At 35.4% G+C, this 21543-nt stretch overlaps 1 protein-coding gene and 1 long non-coding RNA gene across 1 annotated transcript; both read left to right on the top strand.

Moving 5' to 3' along the window:
- Positions 1-21543, top strand: part of LOC311094365 (uncharacterized protein) — a 337913-nt gene that overhangs the window by 99504 nt on the left and 216866 nt on the right.
- Positions 10316-13617, top strand: LOC311066449. The gene is made up of 3 exons (XR_014603080.1): positions 10316-11365; positions 12288-12320; positions 13053-13617. It is a non-coding gene; the product is annotated as an uncharacterized lncRNA (long non-coding RNA).

Here is a 21543-nt window from a genome sequence, read left to right as displayed (position 1 = left end):
TTATTTCTACTCGCTAAATATCACATCCATAAATGTAAGTTCAGGGGCTCTAAACCTTTTTTTCCTGTATTTGAAAGTGAAATAAATGAATATTTGGACTCCATAAAATATTCAAAGAACTGTAAAGCTCTGAAGTCTGTGCAGACATATTCAACACTTGTGACGTCACGTGACTGAATGATATTGGACCTCTTATAACTGTAAGTGATGCTATGAATTGGACTCATTCATTTTATTTTATTTGAGTGTCATGCACAGAATTTGTGCCCAGCCCACATGGGCTTATAAGACACTGACATTTCAAATGAAAAGCGGACCTTATAGCATTATAGACAATATCATTACATCTTGGGATAGAGCGTTCTTTGCCTTAAAGTCCAAGCTTTCTCCACAAATGTTGCCACACTAAACCAGTCATTACTAAACAACCAGCCCAACATATCCCCTTCAGATAACCAAAATAAATCAGGATTCTTACATTGAATCTTTTCAAACAAAACATTTCTCAAATCATTATACAAAAGACAGTAAAACATAAAATTAAATTCATCCTCAACCAAACTCAAATCACAGACAGCACAAAGCTGGTCTTCCTCAGGAACCCCTTTATACCGACCCACTTCCACCTCCAAAGGCAGCACTCCTGCTCTGAGCTGTGCACACAGGGATCTCTGTCTCCTTTTCATATTACAATTCACATAGGGCTCTGTGGAAAAGCAGACCTTGAACTGCACATAAATTCTCAGTTTAGGTTTATTTAACACTTCTAACTCCCACTGCTTTTTATGAATATCAAATAATGTTTATTTTATAATAGGTATTTTAAATTGTAAATTATTCTGAAACAAAATTTGAGAGTTTACTTTATATGAGATCTCATGAACATCTTTAGTCCAGGGGTGCCCATTGACTTTATCCCAGTTAAAGACTTTCCTGGTAAGTCTATAGTCAGGTAGGCTCACCAAACGATTCCACAATTTAATCACTTCAACCCTTTGCCTCACCACACAAGGCTCCCAACCCATGTCTCCCTCTACAGCTACCTTAGGGGCGAACCTATGAACACCGAGAAAACCTCATATTTTCTTGAAAAACAAAGCCAAGGTACTTATATGTTGCAGAATAGCTCAACAATGATTGACCAAAATAAAATGCATAATCACTTTGGCAGGTAGATGGCTTTCTGAAATGCACAATTTGTGTTTTCTCTAAATTAATAGTAAGTCTCCATTTGGTACACCAATCATTCATAATATTCAACATTTTTTGCAACTCAATTTCTTTTTCTGCAGTCAACACAATATCGTCAGCGTATAAAAGAATACTAAGATTAAGGTCTTCAATAGTTATTCCCAGATTTGACACAGATTTCTTGTGCCAAATCATTAACATAAAGAGCAAATAACGTTGGGGAGAGAACGTACCCCAAACGGAGTAGGAAACCAACCAGTCCTTAAATCATTCACCTGAACACAAGCTACTGGTGCCTTATACAGGGCTTTAATTGATTTATAAAATTTACCATTAATCCCATAATTAATTCATTTATACTCCAGGAGGTCTCTGTTTATCCAATCAAACGCTTTTTTTAAATCAACAAAACAAACAAATGTATTTTTTCCCTCCTGTAGCCGTGCTCTCACCACGGATGGTAGGACATAAATGTGGTCAATACATGCCCTTTTTTTCCTGAATCGATTCTGCTCATCAACCATTATTTGATTCTCTTCAATATACTCGCAAAGCCGATTGTTCAAAATGGCAGAATAAACTTTATAAACTGTACTCAAACTTATGCCTCTGTAATTTAGAGGTATTCTGGGGTCGGCCTGACAAGACTTGGGGATTGGCTTGATGACTGATTTATACCACCCTGATGGAATGACACCACTACAAAAACAATTTGTAAACAAACACAGTGCAGATTATTCAAGAGCTTGGGACATTTAAGAACTTCATTTGTCAGTTCATCTTCTCCCACAGCTTTTTGTAATTTATTTTTTTCAATTACCTTCTGTACCTCCACCACTGTAATGTTACTATTTAACAAGTCATTTGTTGAAAGCAGTGGTGGACTAACATTATTCCCTTCGAGAACTGCCTTAGCCTTACAGGTATTTATAAAAAACTGGTCATCAAACTGATAGGAGCAGCTACTAGCAAACAAGTTGCTATAATCTGCCTCCCATCTTTCCAACACCTGATCAGTTTGAAAGACAGATTCTCCACTCTCTGTGATAATTTCAAGTGGGATAGTTTTTTTCTTATTTATTTCTTGCCAGAAGTATTTAGAATTACTATTATGAAACTGTTTCAGCTGAAGAACATTCCCCCAACTCCTTTTGTAAGCTCTGAGCTTTTTATCAAATTCAGATTGACCACTTCTAAAAGCTCTGTATAACTCCTGCCTTGAGGAGGGATCTTTACATTTCAAGTATTTTTTCTCAGCCATACGAAGACTTTGCCACACACTCTGCAGTTCATTATTCCAGTATGGCTGTTTGATTTTATACTGTTCTACTATACATTTCACTTTTGGGTCCGTATTTGCTAATTTCCTTATTTAATACCATACAGAGACGTTCATAACAATAATTCATATTATCCTGTGTTTTTTCTCCAAGTTGTAATTCCTCTCTTATGACACTTAGAGCATTATCACAAACGTCAGAATCAAGAAAATGATCATGCAACTTTCTTATCAATCTTTTAGTTTGTAGACCAAACTCGATATCATTCCCAACACACAGAATCTGCTTTGTTTGAAAACGCAGATAAAGCACAGAATGATCAGGAAGCCTACATCAATCATCTATCATATCTATCCCCTGTAGCCCATTTTTGTCCACCAGGTCATGAGGGGTAAAAACACTAAATTCAGAGCATGTTTTTAAGTCCACAAGTGGGATCACTAAATAATCCACCACAGCCCTCCCCTTGACTGACACAGAGGTGAAGCCATCATTTTCAGGATTAACCCTTCCGCTCAGAACACAACATTTAGAATCTCTGAGAAAATCAATGAAACTTTCTCCGTGTTTATTTAGGCCTGCATCCAAGACGACTCTGGGGGGGATGTCGTCTTCATCAACATAATCTCTAAGGTGCGCAATGCGACTATTTAAATCCCCACATATATAAATAGCATCGAAATCAGCAGCATATATTAATGACAGCAAATGAGCAAAAAAAAGATCCGCATTACGACCCCATGGTGAGGTTTCTGGAGATAAATAACATGAAATTACCATGAAGGAATACTGAGAAACAATATGCTTAAAGGTGCATTAAGCAACTTTTCATGTTAAAAATACCCGTTTTCTAACCCATACATGCTTAAACAATTGCCTGATGGGCTGAATGAGCCCTTCTCTGATCACTGAGATTGCCTTTATAATCCTGTAAAGTAAAATAAATAAGAGGGATTTGGGCCGGAATTTTAGACTGGGCGTGACGTCATGCGCGTTCACGGCACGCTCACATAGCTATGCCTGGCAGGTTTGTGTATTCGCCGGCATTCTCCGTAGAAGATGGATTGTAAGAGATCTGCTTATAGTTCATTTCAAACACCAACGCAAACTCCACGTAAGATAAAAAAAAGAAAACTTTTGTCCGTGAGCGTGCACACCTCTGGTTGCAGTTTCGCTTGCCGCCAGAGGGGGCATAGTTCTGCAAAAACTCAGAGACTTGCTTAATGCACCTTTAAAGCGCAAACACAAAATTCCATCAAATGTCTTATCAATGGATTTTATAATGTAATAGTTCAGAAAGGCGGTTTTAACAAAAATACCCACACCTCCAGAGGCTTTTACTGCTTTTTTGTGTGCCACCCTGTTATGTCCAATCCAAGTAAATCCACTGAGTTCGGGGGTAAGTATAGATAAATGAGTTTCATTTAGAGAAATAATGTCTGGCTCAAGAGACAACAGCAGATGCGCTCTAAGTTTACAGTTATTTAGCGTCCATCCATTAACATTCCAATGAACCAAGACAACACAGTCAGCACTTACAGACTGGGCATGGTCTCGTCAAACCGAGGGCCTCTTCCTGCAGTATCCTCTGGACCAACGCGCTTAACCAGTCGCCCATTACCGGCCACGTAGTAATCCTTTGCAGCAGGGATCTCTCGAAGAAGGGTCCTTAGATTAATCTCCATCAGCCGCTCCGCGTGTGATTTTGCAGACGATATAAATACTCTTCCATATGTATCACTGTCTTTGAGTTTAAACTTCCTCCGAAGCACCGCAACTTTATCCCGAACCGTCTCTAGCTCCACTTTCACAAGCGTAGGCTGCCGTCCTCCTCTCGCCCCCACGCGCTCTGCGGCCACCAGCTTTGGCACCGGGTCACAGTGCAGTCCCTCACACAACTGGTGGTTCACCTTGACCAAAACGTCCTCATCCTCCGAGTGAGGAAGCCCTCCGAGTGAGGACTACTTGTTGACTAGCCTTCCTGGACTTTGCAGATTCCCTGGGATATGTTTTATTTATGTATGTATTATGTAGTTGTGTGTATGTGTATGTGTACTTGTAAGTGTTGTTTGTAACTGCAAATACTGACAATAAATTAATAATAAATATAAATAAATAAATTAAAAAAAAGAGAAGCTGCGCTGGCTGAGTTCTCCGGCTACTGTCGAATCGCTCTCGCGGTACTTTGATGGCATACGTCACAGTCACGTGGCGCCGGCGCTGTATCAAGTCGGACAAAATTTCTAACCGGCATGCACTGCTTCAAGTCAGCCGCCGATCGGTCTGCGCAGAGCTGCATGAAGTCGAACAAGCCTATAGTGAAACACTTCGAGGCTTCGTTTGGCCATAGTCACGTGACATGGGTGTTTTGAATCACGCTTTGGATCAGTGTTTCGAAACATCTGCGCTTCGGGATCTCGCAAAGCTTCGGAACGACTGTTTCGCGTCAGCCATCCCTAGCTTCAACAGAGTACCCGCCTTCAATGAAGTTAACGCTTGTCAATGGAGAGGGGCCAGACTCTTTGTACAAATTAAATGTGCGAGAGTCTGGTAGAACCAGGCTAATTTTTTTCTGGCGGTGAAGCGAATGATAAAAAAAAAAAAAAAAGAAAGTGGAAAGAAACTGCGCTACTCGTTTGTGCTTACGGACCGTTTATTAGTTTGGACCATTTCGGATATTTCATGAGTCAGGAGGTGTTTTGCATAAATGTTAACCTATCCCAAAACGTTTCTGTGATTTACTGTGGTTTACTGTGTTTATATCTTACACTACCATAAAATCAACTATTTGTGCAGGTGAGGTAATGCACTATGAAAATAGGCAAGTATCAGGAAGGAGACTAACTTTACCTGATTCCTCACCTATGGCCTCAGCTTTAAATACTTAAGTAATGCTTTATGGCCGTGCCTTTTTGCATAATGAATATAAATCCTGTCTGTATGCAAAGAACGAATCTTCAGTTTTTGATCATATTTGGAATGTATTGTGAGTTTATTATTGTCACTTGGAGGGCAGTTTAATGTGCTCTCTATATTAAGGCAGTTAATGGCTCAGGTTTGCTCTGTTACAAAGTTGCTCTTTAACCATACTCTAAGATTACCAATGTTGTAATCACTTCAGTGAAATTTTTAAAACGTGATTTTGTTTGTTGTACTTGACGAAATTACATTAAGTTGCAATTTTTCTATCAGGGTCATATAACGAACAGCCATCTGTCAGACGTAGAGTTCGGGAATCCTTCTCCAGGCCATCTTGCAGAACCGAAGAGACATTGCATTTGTTTCTTGTTTCTTTCGTGTTTATTGGATTTAGTCATTGTAAATGATTTCTATATGGCTACAATAGTTGACTATATCCAATTGGATTACAAGAAGTCTAAATCTTTGCTACATCCACAAAGTAGTTAAAATAAAACAATATTGTTTACTATCTTCATTTAACTACCCTCTTATTTAAGTCTGTGTGTGTTTTGTTTTCATTAACAGAATTTCCTAATGTTGTCTTGCCTCTTGACCGCTGCATTCGGGAGAGAGTGCAGAAGTGAGGGTATGTGTGTTAATGGTCTTCTCCAGCCATGGGGTTGTCCTATCCAAAATTGAATTTACATTTTACAAATCTTATTACATTTTGAAATAGCTGGCACCAGACCCTCAAGGAGCGCTTTATGTCAACTGAAAGTGAAAGTAAGAAATATTATATATTTCTAATTATTGTGAACAGCGCGATTTTTTGTTTTGTTTTGTAGGATAAAATCAGAGATTGATTTGGTAAATATGGATGATGCTCAAAGACTGAGCTGGCTGTTCACATGTGAAACATATAAATTAGCCAATTATCTTGAGAAAGCCTGGGAGAAGAGGAAAAAAGCTCTTTATCGAGATGATCTGTAGACGAGGATTTGTTTGTATGTGCTGTGTGTGTGTGTATATGTGCATGTATATATTTGTATTCATGTATTTCTCCGAATGATTTGTATATGCAACCGGAAGATGTTTGCTAAATAAGTTTGTAGTGTCTTGTAATCCCATGTGGGATGGGCCAAATGTTTGGCATGACACAGAAATAAAATTTAACTAACTATATATGGTGTGTTTAAAACACTGGCTTATTTGGAGTTTGTTGTCAACCTTTGTTAGAAGTACAAGTGTTTAACCAAGTATTGATACCATTGTTTTCGCTCGTTGTCAATTCAGTCTCCCCTAAATTGTTTTTTTTTTTTTTTTTTTTTTTTTTGAGGTGAAGTAATCCTGTGTAATTTCTTTCACAGAATCATGTCAAATGCCTTAATGGCGATTTTCAATATGAGGAGTGGTGGCCAAATTGAAAAGAAGTCATTCAACGCTACACGATCGCTTTGTACGATGTAATGCAAGGTAATTTTGGCCTTATGACATTCAAAAAAAAAAAAAAAATCTCTTGTTCCTTGTCTAATATTAATGTAATTTTTATTGTTAACTTTTATCTATTCAGGGGACATTCTTTAAAAGACCACCTGTCTTTATCAGAAATGTCCTTTTCACTTTTACAGTTACACACCCTGTTTAATGCAGAACATCTTTTATTGGCATAAGATTATTATGCAGCAAAATAACATGGTTATCTATCGACATTTTCAAAAAAAGTATGTCATTTACCTAAAAATTTGCCTTTTTCTTTTTTTTAAACCATATTCTCTTTCCTCAGATGCTGTGATGAGGTGGAGCCCAAATGCTCCAGACTCAGACATTGATGCAGCAGCGGAGGAACACCTGAAGAACGCTCCAGGAACAGATGAGGGTGGTGGATTTAGAAAATGAGCCATAAACAAAACAAAAACCATAAAGCCATAAACAAACTTCATAGACTCTTAAAACTTTTTTTTATGGCTGTTTAACAGTAATGCACGACTGTTAGTAACTGAAACTTAGCACTGCCAGTGGCCAACAGTCTGCCACAGCTCTGACTTCAATGATGGCATATTATAGAAAGACTCTAAAAATTGAATGCGTTGACTGTTCCTGTACTTTTGTTATATTCTGGTTTCATTAATGTCTGTTTAACCTTAATGTGAAACTGTTAGAGAAAATGCCATTACCACAGAATTTACCTCTGTCACGGAATGGTAAACGAGAGTCGAGGATACAAATGGTTAGTTTATTAGGACATGCAGGTACGGTACAAACACAAAAACTCAGGAACTCCAGGAAACAAGAAACACGGACAACGAACCACCCAGCAAGCAATTTTGCGTCTAATAGACGTCTAATAGCCGTCAAAACACAGCCCAGACGTCTAGGCTAAAACGAGGCTAATTTTGGGCTGTCAGTGAAAATCTAATAGACGTCTAAACATAGCCCAAGAATAGACAGCTATTGAATGACTACATATATACGTCTAATAGACGTCTAACCATAGCCCAAAAATAGACAATTAGACAGCTATCGAATGACTACATATACGTCTAATAGACGTCTAACCATAGCCCAAAAATAGACAATTAGACAGCTATCGAATGACTATATTTATACGTCTAATAGACGTCTAACCATAGCCCAAGAATAGACAATTAGACAGCTATCGAATGACTATATTTATACGTCTAATAGACGTCTAACCATAGCCCAAGAATAGACTAGTCATCAATTAGACAGCGATTAAACGACTACATATATACGTCTAATATGGGTCTAGGCTAAAACAAGGCTGATTTTGTGCTGTCAGTGAAAATCTAATAGACGTCTAACCATAGCCCAAGAATAGACTAGTCATCAATTACACTACATATACATGTAATAGACAACAAAATGAGGCATAAGGATTCTTTTCACTCAAATATAACAGGTTCTCATAAATGAAAATCCATCCAAACTAATTGATTATAAAGGGATTTATTTCAAAACAATTATATTAACAACTTGGACAACATTCAAACATAAAAATGATCAAATAAAATATTGGAAAATATGTAAAACAACTTAAGATACTAAAATTTTTAAGAATTGTTAGCTTTATATCCATAACCACCACCCCCTGCTCTCCCTGGTGCTTGTTTAAAATGACCAGAAATTGCATTTTTTATTTCCCATTCAGTCGCCGAAGGAAAATTGGTCATCACTGCGCCTGCCAAATGAGAAAAAGAAAAAAATTATTGCTCAAGAAAAGCATTGTTGACAATCATTTTTAACTAATTACAGTCATTCACTTTTGTAGGATGCACACTAGAGCTGGCAAATATAGTTAACGGAATATAGATTGAGACTATATAATTTATATCAATATAGACAATAATTTATATCAATATTATTAATAAATTAATATCAATAATTGAACATTTTTGCCTGCATAATGGTGATGCACTAATATATATATATATATATATATATATATATATATATATATATATATATATATACACACACACATATACAGTATATATATACACATACATATATTTTAGGGGTGTAACAATACACGTATTGAACCATTCTGTACGAGGCTTTCGGTTCGATTTCAGTACGGATTTTTAAACAGAACTGTTCGTTAGACAATTTTTACTGCTGACCAAAATTTTTTAATTACAAATGTAGGCACGTCAAAAAGCGCGCTCAATACTAGTAAGAGAAATCATAACAAATTGTGTCAACAATCGTGCTCTTTCAGGTAGTGACTGACCATAGACCTGCATTGCATGACTGACTGACTGACTGACAAGAACAGTTTGACTTAAAAATATCAAAATTGAAACTACTTCAGAAACAAACATACCTACATCTTGGATTCCCTTAAGGTAAGCTAAAACATGCCAAAATTTAATTTCAAAGTGAACTATCCCTATAAATCATTCTTTATCACTTACTCATATAACTCTGATGAACATAAAAAGATACTAGTTCACTTAAAAAAAATCATGTAAGCATTTACTCACTTTCACTTGGTTCCAAACCTGTATGGCTTTCTTCTGTTGAACACACACAAAAAATATATATTTTGAAGAATGTTGGTAACAAGACATTTAATGGTAGTCAGTGACAAGTGTTCTGTATATTCAATTGCTGTACTTTGTTGACTGATTGCTGGATAATTTGCAATAAACAGTGTCTTTAAATCAAATAAAGTGGATTACATCACTCCAGTTCTGAGGTTTTTACACTGGCTATCTGTCTGTCAAAGAATTTATATCAAAATACTACAGCTGGTTATTAAATTAATTAACATTTTAAGGCCAAAGTAAATTTATAATCTTCTGATGCATTATGAACCAGCCAGAGCAGACCTCTCAGGTCATCTGGGACAGTAGCCAGCTACTTTTATATCAAATTTATAAGTCAAAATAAAAAAAAAGTCAAAACAAAACATGGAGAAGCAGCATTCAGTTTTTATGCACCATATCTGAAACAAATTCACTGAAAACTGAATGTATGCTGCATATTTTAATTATTTTAAATCAAGTTTTAAAGACTTTACTGTTTGCCACTACCTTTTATTAAATGGAAAGGAAAAAAATATTTTTTTATAATTTCTTTTCATGTTGCACTATGTTGCTGTTAAGTTTTATGTAAAGTACTTTAAAAAATTTGCATTAAATCAAACTCTAATCTAAAAACAAAAATATATTGGTATCTTTAATAATAATAAAAAATAGTAATGATAATATTCATAGTTTCATGCTTACCAGCTTGAATTTAGATATGGGTACACAGTTGCAATGGTTGCAATAACATGTGCAACGTTAACAACGTTAACTTGTTGGAGAAAAATATTACTCTGTAATGGTAATGTTAACATGTCACGGTTTCTACACATTATAACAACTAACTAATTTAAACAATGAACATAACAAAAATAACACGCATACTTCCCAGCAAGCAATAGCCGTCTTTTCAACGTCTGGGTTAAATATAGACCCGATATAGTCCGGCTATGTGTAACCCACTTTTAGCCCAAATAACATTTAATCTGGATAAATGTATTTCTTTCCAAAATAACTTGTGAGATGTATGATATTCCATCATGTAAGCAAAGTCTACTGTGATTACAAGTTGTTTGGTTTGCTTTATTTTACATGTTATATGTGTAGGCTGTGCGTAGCCACGATTTAGCTCGTATTCAGACCCGGCTATGCGTAACCCACTTTTAGCCCAAATAATATTTAATCTGGATAAATGTATTTTTTTCCAAAATAACTTGTGAGATGTATGATATTCCATCATGTAAGCAAAGTCTACTGTGATTACAAGTTGTTTGGTTTGCTTTATTTTACATGTTATATGTGTAGGCTATGCGTAGCCACGATTTAGCTCATATTCAGACCCGGCTATTGTAGCCCACTTTTAGTCAAAACTGATTAATTGTAGTTTTTTGCCAGGCAGTGCATGAGATGGTTGATATTGCATCATGTTCGCATTGGTAATGATATCTACAAGGTTCAATGTGTCATTTCAAGACATGGTCGATCTGTAGTCACGATTTAGCTCTGAATTGGACGGGCTATATGCGGTCTGCTTTAGCCCACCTGGCGAAATGAAGGCAATCTAGTCTACGTACGGCTTGGCTATAGCCCTGATTCAGACCAGCGATATAGTATAAGAATATTAGTCTTAAAAATGTTTTCGCTCACACAGCTTAATGTTTGCTGTCACACATAAACATAACATTTATACATAATCTACGATATGGCTGTCTATCATTTCAAATTAAATCAAATGCAATGGCATTTCTCAACCGCTAGATGGCACAATCGAAACACTACTGAGACACCACTACTGGGACTACTGGCATTGCGTGACTAGATCACTTTAGCCAGATCTCGCGATACACATTTCCTCCATTTTCAATTTTATTTTACACGAGGCCGCTGTCGGAGAGCAACGGGCGAGCGACACTCTGAAAGCCTTCAAATTTCTACTTCGATCTTGTAAGTATGCGTGTTATTTTTGTTATGTTTATTGTTTAAAATAGTTAGTTGTTATAATGTGTAGACCGTGACATTTTAACATTACCATTGCAGAGTAAGCCTACTATTTTTCTCCAACAAGTTAACGTTACCTGCACGTGTTATTGCAACTGTGCCCTTAATCTAAAATGTATCTAAATTCAAGGTGGTAAGCATGAAACTATGAAACTTATTTTATTTTTAAAATGAGAAGTTTCATGAAACTATGAAACTTATCATTTTATTATTAAAGATACTAATATATTTTTGTTTTTTTATTAGATTAGAGTAAGTAATAATAGTTTTTGATTTAATGCAAATTTTCAAAGTACTTTACATAAAACTTAACAGCAACATATGCATTCATGAAAAGAAATTATAAAAAAATATTTGTTCCTTTCCAATTAATAAAAGGTAGTGGCAAACAGTAAAGTCTTTAAACTTGATTTAAAATAATTCAAATATGCAGCATACATTCAGTTTTCAGTGAATTTGTTTCAGATATATGGTGCATAAAAACTGAATGCTGCTTCTCCATGTTTTTGTTTTGACTTTGGGGATATAAAAGTAGCTGGCTAGTGGCTACTGTCCCAGATGACCTGAGAGGTCTGCTCTGGATGGTTCATAATGCATCAGAAGATTAGAAATTTACTTTGGCCTTAAAATGTTAATTTAATAACTAACTGTAGTATTTTGATATGAATTCTTTGACAGACAGATAGCCAGTGTAAAAACATCAGAACTGGAGTGATGTAATCCACTTTAAAGACACTATCGCAAATTATCCAGCAATCAGTCAACAAAGTACAGCAATTGAATATACAGAACACTTGTCACTGACTATCATTAAATGTCTTGTTACCAACATTCTTCATAATATATATTTTTTGTGTGTGTTCAACAGAAGAAAGCCATACAGGTTTGGAACCAAGTGAAAGTGAGTAAATGATTACATGATTTTTTTTTTTTTTAAGTGAACTACCCCTATAAGTATCTTTTTATGTTCATTAGAGTTATATGAGTAAGTGATAAAGAATGATTTATAGGGATAGTTTGCTTTGAAATTAAATTTTGGTATGTTTTAGCTTACCTTAAGGGCATCCAAGATGTAGGTGTCTTTGTTTCCGCAGTAGTTTTAATTTTGATATTTTAGGTCAAACTGTTCTTGTCAGTCAGTCAGTCAGTCATATAATGCAGGTCTATATGGTCACTACCTGAAAGAGCACGATTGTTGTCACGATTTGTTATGATTTCTCTTACATTAAGAGCAGGCTTTTTGACGTGCCTACATTTGTAATTAAAAAATTTTGGTTAGCAGGAAAAATTGTCTAATGAACCGTTCTGTTTAAAAATCCATACTGAAATCGAACCAAAAGCCTCGTACAGAATCGTTCAATACGTGTATCGTTACACCTCTAAAATAAATATATATATATATATATATATAATTAGTGCATCACCATTATGCAGGCAAAAAAATTCAATTATTGATATTAATTTATTAATAATATTGATATAAATTATATAGTCTCAATCTATATTCCGTTAACTCTATATTGGCCAGCTCTAGTGTGCATCCTAGCAAAAGTGAATGACTGTAATTAGTTAAAAATGATTGTCAACAATGCTTTTCTTGAGCAATAATATTTTTCTTTTTCTTATTTGACAGACACAGTGATGACCAACTTTCCTTCGGCGACTGAATGGGAAATAAAAAATTTAATTTCTGGTCATTTTAAACAAGCACCAGGGAGAGCAGGGGGTGGTGGTTATGAATATAAAGCTAACAATTAATTCTTAAAAATTTTAGTATCTTAAGTCGTTTTACAAATTTTCCAATATTTTATGTTAATTTTTATGTTTGAATGTTGTCTAAGTTGTTAATATAATTGTTCTAAATAAATCCTTTATATTCAATTAGTTTGGATGGATTTTCCTTTATGAGAACCTGTTATATTTGAGTGAAAATCCTTATGCCTCATTTTGTTGTCTATTACATGTATATGTAGTGTAATTGATGTCTATTCTTGGGCTATGGTTAGACGTCTATTAGATTTTCACTGAAAGCCCAAATTCAGCCTTGGTTTAGCCTAGACCCATATTGCCTGTCTATTAGACGTATATATGTAGTCGTTTAATAGCCGTCTAATTAATGACTAGTTCTTGGGCTATGGTTAGACGTCTATTCTTGGGCTATGGTTAGACGTCTATTAGATTTTCACTGACAGCCCAAATTCAGCCTTGTTTTAGCCTAGACCCATATTGACTGTCTATTAGACGTATATATGTAGTCGTTTAATAGCCGTCTAATTAATGACTAGTTCTTGGGCTATGGTTAGACGTCTATTCTTGGGCTATGGTTAGACGTCTATTCTTGGGCTATGGTTAGACGTCTGTTCTTGGGCTATGGTTTGACGTCTATTCTTGGGCCATGGTTAGACGTCTATTAGATTTTCACTGACAGCCCAAAATTAGCCTGATTTTAGCCTAGACGTCTAGGCTATGTTTAGACGTCTATTAGACGTCTATTAGACGCAAAATTGCTTGCTGGGTTACAAGATCGAAGTAGAAATTTGAAGGTTTTCAGAGTGTTGCTCGCCCGTTGCTCTCCGACAGCAGCCTCGTGTAAAATAAAATTGAAAATGGAGGAAATGTGTATCGCGAGATCTGGCTAAAGTGATCTAGTCGCGCAATGCCAGTAGTTCCAGTAGTCATGTCTCAGTGGTGTTTCGATTGTGCCATCTAGCGGTTGAGAAATGCCATTGCATTTGATTTAATTTGAAATGATAGACAGTCATATCGTAGATTGTGTATATGTTATAGCCTATGTTTATGTGTGACAGCAAACATTAAGCTGTGTGAGCGAAAACATTTTTAAGACTAATATTCTTATACTAGCTCGCTGGTCTGAATCAGGGCTATAGCCAAGCCGTCCGTAGCCCAGATTGCTTTGATTTCGCCAGGTGGGCTAAAGCAGACCGCATATAGCCCGTCCAATTCGGAGCTAAATAGTGACTACAGATCGACCACGTCGTGAAATGACACATTGAACCTTGTAGATATCATTACCAATGCGAACGTGATGAAATATCAACCATTTCATGCACTGCCTGGCAAAAAAACTACAATTAATCAGTTTTGACTAAAAGTGGGCTACAATAGCCGGGTCTGAATACGAGCTAAATCGGCTACGCACAGCCTACACATATAACATGTAAAATAAAGCAAACCAAACAACTTGTAATCACAGTTAACTTTGCTTACATGATGGAATATCATACATCTCACAAGTTATTTTGGAAAAAATACATTTATCCAGATTAAATGTTATTTGGGCTAAAAGTGGGTTACACATAGCCGGACTATATCGGGTCTATATTTAACCCAGACGTTGAAATGACGGCTATTGCTTGCTGGGCAGCACCAGACTACAAACACAAGGAGGCTAAATAGGGGAACAAACAAAGGAGGGTAACGAGACAGACAGGTGGGACAAATTAACCAATAATCAGATAACAAGATGGGAGGGGCTAGACAATAGACACGAGCACATGGCCCAAAATAACAAAACACCCATGTGCAGCACAAGACAGGACAGACATGTGACATTCACATTGTACTATTTCTATTATCTTTTTTGAATAGTAGCTGTTTAACAACTGGAAGACATTTCAAATGTAATATTCGCAATAAAATGTTGTGCTAAATTATAACACTCTTTTTTGCTTTAGTTTAGTCCACAAATAATGTGTTGATGTACACGTGATTAAATGGTTTTATAGACGTCCAGGTCTGACCGGACCGATTTTGGATCTTTTTATAACCTTTGTCAAGTTCAGAAAGTGTAAAAATAGCCTAAATGATTGCCTTTCACGATGTTACACAATATGGGTGTGATTAGTTTATATGCAGGATTATATAGGCTATACACATACATTTGGCAGCAACACATCTTATAAACATCCAGAAGAACTAAAAAAAAAATAAACCCATTTAGACGTCCAGGGACGCGCAGAAAAGACGTGGAATTCACGGCCAGAAAAGACGTGGAATTCACGGCCAGATGACGTCAAAGACGTCGGTTCAACTTTCATTTTGGAACAATTTTTCAACCATGACGGGACGTGTCGGACGGACGTCTTTTCAACAGTTATTAAACGTCACAATGTTTGCTGGGAGCCTTCATTAATTTGTATTTATTGTAATATTGAAAATGTTTTTGTGTTTTCGTGAAATTAAATATAAGCATATTGTTTTGGCAATCCTTAACTTGTTTAACCATAGCTTTGCCATCATGCACAGGTAGGGGTGAAGTTTTTACGCAGACACACAGAGATTATTGCAGTTGAGGTTTGTGGTTTATTGGAATAAATTGTACAAACAGATGAACATACCAGTTGATTTCCTATCTTGTTTCCAGTTGTTTGCGTGTACTCTGATCTCTAATCCGTGCTCTGTTGTCTGTGGTCTGTCTGCATAAAAACTTCACCCCTACCTGTGCATGATGGCAAAATAAGGATTGCCAAAACATAAGTGAGAACTATGCTCTATGAGTGAAAATTGAGCCTGTAAAAGTATTGGAACTGGATAAAGATTGTTTTCACGGAAGAACTGATTGTTTTCTTTCATAAAACTGGACGCCGTCATTCCCAATCAACCGAACACTGACGCCAGCTGATTGACGGAGATTAGAAACTCCGAACGACAACGCGCAGGCAGAGGGGTATGTGCAACATTAAGCTTTATTGGAAAAGCCAGAAACAGCTACATTAATGGTTGACTGAAGCATATACTGTCACCACAATATCAGCTGTCTGTCTGAAACATTCTGTCATAGCCGTGTGGTTTACTGGATCACGCTAAAAGTGAAACAAATATGTCTATTGTCATGTCTGACGTTCGGTCACAAGATGGCGATGTTGCACTGGATTCTTTTCTTCTTTTTTTTTTTTTTTTTTTTGTATAGCGCTTTTCACAATACAGATTGTATCAAAGCAGCTTCACAGTATTAAAATAAAATAATACAACAAAGTTTGTTTCTAGTGGAATTTATTGATTGATAGAATAAAATTAAATATCCCCAAAATATCCCCAACTGAGCAAGCCAAAGGCAACAGTGGCAAGGAACCGAAAAACTCCATCAAGTGACCTAATGGTGTCCTAAAACTCCATCAGGTGACCTAATGGAGAAAAAAAAACCTTGGGAGAACCCAGGCTCAGTCGGGGGCCAGTTCTCCTCTGGCATTTATGAACTAGAGGCCGGATTGTAGTTTGAAACTGTGAGATTAACAATATTATATGAATGCCTGGCTGAAAAGATGCGTCTTTAATCTAGTTTTAAACTGGGAGAGTGAGTCCGAGCAACGAACAGTATCAGGAAGGCTATTCCAGAGTTTTGGAGCCAAATGTGAAAATGCTCTCCCTCCTTTGGTTCTGAAAAAGAAAAAAGTTTTATTAAACACACTGCTAAAGGTTTGGAAATGTTCATTGAAAACTGTCAGAAAATAAGAAATTTGAAATGTAAACAAGCTATGAATTAGTGGAACTGCTGAAAGAGCTCATGAAATCAAAGGAGAATGCAAATGAAGTGCAATCTAACTTGGTTAAATTAATCAACATCTGTGATGAAGCCAAAAGAAATCATGAGTCATTGGTGAAGTTACCACTGCCTGAAAATGAACTTGAAAGGCAAAATCACTGGTTTCAACTTTACAAATGGAAACTTTTGTTGGTTTTATACATGATGTAAATGTGTGGTTTTCAGAGGTTGGGTGGCATAAAAAACACACCATTGCTGAAAGTGTAAACACAGATGACATTGGACCGGATGACAGTGTTTCTAATGTGTCAAAACATAAATCACATTGGAACAGTACTTGGGCAGCGACTGATGACTTTCACAAGTCCACAAGTACAGACAAGAACGCATATTGAGAAACGGCTGGTGTGTTTGTGTGTGTTCATCTGAGCCTCATTGGTCTTTCACTGCTTGTCAATGTCAGAATATTTGAGATGACCAATCAAATCAAAGTAGGCGGGCTTTATGTTCACAGAAGCTGCTGAGCGCGAATTTTAGCAGCACGAGTCACGACTGACGCTTCATACGGTCAAGTGCGAGTTAAGAAGATGTAAGTAGCTAAACTAAACATTTTATATTTGACAGTTTTTTAGGTCATAAATGTTAAACGAATGACAAAAATAATTAGAAAACTAATGAACTTTTGTCTAATTTCGCCATTTTGAGCTGAAAATAGGCCTATATAACGTGTAATTATGTCATTGTGAGGGGACAAGAAACATTAACAAAGCCGTTTTCATAGGCACAATATTAATAATGCATGTGTACATGTTGAGAATTCATATAATACAATTTGTAGCCTTCAGTAAATTAAAAAAGTTCAGCTTTAGGAGGGGAAGAGACAGGGCAAAATCAGGAGACTGAGAGAAAAAGACAGAGTGATGGAGATGAGGAGAGAGCAGGTTTTAAATCTATTTCTTATCCTTTTTTTGGCCTTCAAACGTCTTGAAATGCACATATGTAGATAAGAGAAATCAAAATTTTCTCGGGGGAGCATGCCCCGGCCCGAACCCCCCTAAATACACATTCGGGACCTCAGTGATTATAAAACCCTGCCATATGCATGTTACTGGATGAATGAATGAAACTAGTTAATAATGAGCATTAGACCATAAACAAACTTTAAAAAAAAAAAAAAAAAAAAAATCATACCCTCATTGGGGGCTGAGCCCCCCTAAAATGAAAATCCTAGAATCGCCCCTGGAAGTAAATATTAAATTCCATAAAAAATAAAATAAAAAAATATTTAATATGTTATAGTTTGCAAACTAATGCTAAAACTAGAGAGGTGGCCGCTAGCCAAATAAAACTTAGCTAACATACAATGTTATTTTCTCATCATTAGGCCAACATTATCTACAACCAAAACAGAATTTCACATTAGTTAATTTACTGTTAATGTAAACTATGCGTTGCTCGTTGGCATATAACTCATATAAATATATATATATATATATATATATATATATATATATAGCCTATATATATATATATATATATATATATATATTTATACTACAGGGCCGTTGAATGCTTGAATCTGATTGGTTGACGAACGTTCTAAGGTGTGCATTATTTTCAGGGAAACGCACAGCTAAAGTAGTTCCAGGCAGGTCTTGACCGCATTACAGTTCCATATCACTTCGCGTAGTCAACTGTAATAACGGAAAATAGGATACAATTCATACAAGAAAAAACATTTAGCCCCATGCGCCTGATCTGCAATTTTCAATGTCTAGCTTCACAATCAATGGAAACATGCAGTTTAATTTTAATAAATAAAGTATATTCCTATTTATAATCAATAGAAAATTAAACTGAATATAGGCTAAATAAATGGATAGTCCTGCAGCATGGATTTTTATTGCAGATAATATAACAAATAAATAATTATTGATAGGCCTTACTTGTTAAAAGGCTTCTTTTTTTCCCATTTATTTGGCTATAGTCTACTGTCATCTGTCAATAATAGAAAAAAAGAATGAACGAATTAATTAAAACGAATTGAATTAATAAATAAATAATAATATTGACGCACATGCTTTTCTGTCTCATTATTGCAACATCTCTCTCTAATAACTGCATTAATAACTGCATAAAGCCGAGCCGAGGACACACTTTAAGGCCGGTTATGAATGTAATTTGATGACTGATCATGCCCAAACGCGTGTTCAGCGCGTTCAGTCTGTGTTCAAAGTCGGTGTTTAAAATCTGCAGTAGATGAAAACAGTCAGAGATTGTGTCAGCTAGTCGTGTGTCCCAGCATTAGTCTGCTATCAGTGGCTCAAACCTCCGTTACTAACTCTAAAATGACGTTTTGGAATTAGCAACGGAGGCATTGGATTAGATGCGTAAGAAATTAGTCCTACATACAAGAGCGTTTTAATGACAAAAACTTTACACACGTCTTGAAATACATAATCTGAACACTGTTTCGAGGTGTGGTAACTGTAGTATAAGCGGAATAATTGACTTCAGGCCGTTGAATTATTAGAAAATAATGCACACCCGAGGTATAACGCATTACCACCTCGGGTGTGCATTATTTTTCTAATAATTCAACGGCCTGTCGTCAATTATTCCTTATATATATATATATATATATATATATATATATATATATATATAACAACCATGATAGACGTGTGAACATGATGCACAAAAAAGTACAATGATTCCAGAATATGAAATTATTTTTCTAAATTATTCAGAATTCAGAACCTACCGTGCAAATACGAGATCTAGCATTGGAAAACGCGACAGGATTTACCGCGAGATGCCAGAGTAAAAAAAAAAAAAAAAAAAAAAAAGCTAAAAAAATATATATTGGTGGCATTACTTTTATTATTATTATTATTATTATTATTACTACTACTACTATAATTATTATTATTTAATATAATTCAAGATTTTAAATGTCTTAATTATAAACCAAGTGACATTCAACAAATGATAACAAAAGACAGTTTTAAAGCATTGCAATGTAGGCTACAAAGGAAAAGCACGACGAAATTAATGAGTTGAACTTTACTGTGCTTAATATAGGCCTACACGAAGTGAATGCCAGCAATCATTTAGTCATTAACGAATGCACAAAACGTGCAAACTTTTAAAAACATATTGAAATGATACACAATTGTAGTTTAAGTTCGCGCTGAAACTATATTTACCTTTTTTGAAATAATCCATTAAACCTGCTGAGAAAGGAGGAGCGTGAACTAAAATGATCGGATCCGCGCGCATGCTCGGGAAACTCACTTCCTCTACAGACGCACAACTATTTCACATAGATCATATGGTGCAAAAGCGCGCGAATCTCAAGCAAGCCCATTGGGCTACTCCGGCTCTGGTCGGGTGATAACAGGTGAGAAACCTGCGGGACTCATCATAACTGTTAGATCTTAGCAGGCTTATAGAGCAACTCAGCTTTTGAACTCTGACATTGACTTCTTGACATCGCTTACACTTAACAGGCACAGAAGAACAACAAATGAACAGGTAGGTCATTCAAAACTATTTTCTTATGAATGAATGAAAAATCTTTATTTCGAACCATTAAAAGAAGAAATGAACACATAAACAAATATACAAACGAGTAAAAAAAGAGAGAAAATATATAACAAAATATAAACAAAACAAAATTTTACATAGGCTAATACTCAACCCGTTTGAAAAGTGACGAAAGCCGGCTTTATCCGGTTCTTTCACACAAGTATAGCCTAAACAATGCAACATATGAAGTGCTTTCTTATTCAAAACATGCCTTGCTTTCCCCGTTATTCCTGCTGCTTTTGCTCTTACATGTTTAATATGGGGTTTCCAGCAGATTTTGTAATCAAGAATCACATTAAAAATTAATTTATTTTCTATTTCAACATATTTGATGCTCAAGAAACATTTATGATTATTATCAGTGTTGAAAACTGCTTCAGATTTTCGGGGAAAACGCGATACAAGTCCATTCAAAGGTAAAAAATTTTACTAAAAAACAAAATAAAAAATGAATAGAAATTGTATTTAACAAGGACAGATTAAAATGACAAATGACTGTAAATACAGTATATATATATATATATATATATATATATATATATATATATATATATATATATATATACATATATATATATATATATATATACATATATATAGGCCTATATATATATATATATATATAGCTACATATATAGGCCTATATATATATATATATATATATATATAGCCTATATATATGACATTTTGCAGTCATTTTGATTGTACACAAATAAAACTATAAATTTTACTCTTTCGAATGATGTCATATTATCTGTATGACTATAAATGACAGAGTATTAAAGTCGACATGAAATCAAAATTGACCCTATTTACTTTGTTAGCGCATATTACTAGTCTTGTGGTGAACAATTATTCCGTGCAAGTTAATACACAGAAAAAAAATAGTTTGCCGTGGTAATCTTTAATCAAAATCTGAAAAGTACTGTCCTGAAGTATTTCAATTTGGGGAGACTTTTACTTTAACTCCACTACATTTCTAAGTTAAATATCTTTTACTCTACTAAATTTTCAAAATCAGTCGTTCCTT

This window comes from Abramis brama (genome assembly GCF_963993115.1).
Source record: "Abramis brama genome assembly, chromosome: 1".
NCBI lineage: Eukaryota > Metazoa > Chordata > Actinopteri > Cypriniformes > Leuciscidae > Abramis > Abramis brama.
Note: the sequence above shows the minus strand (reverse complement) of the source record. Positions and strands in the feature narration are given on the sequence as shown.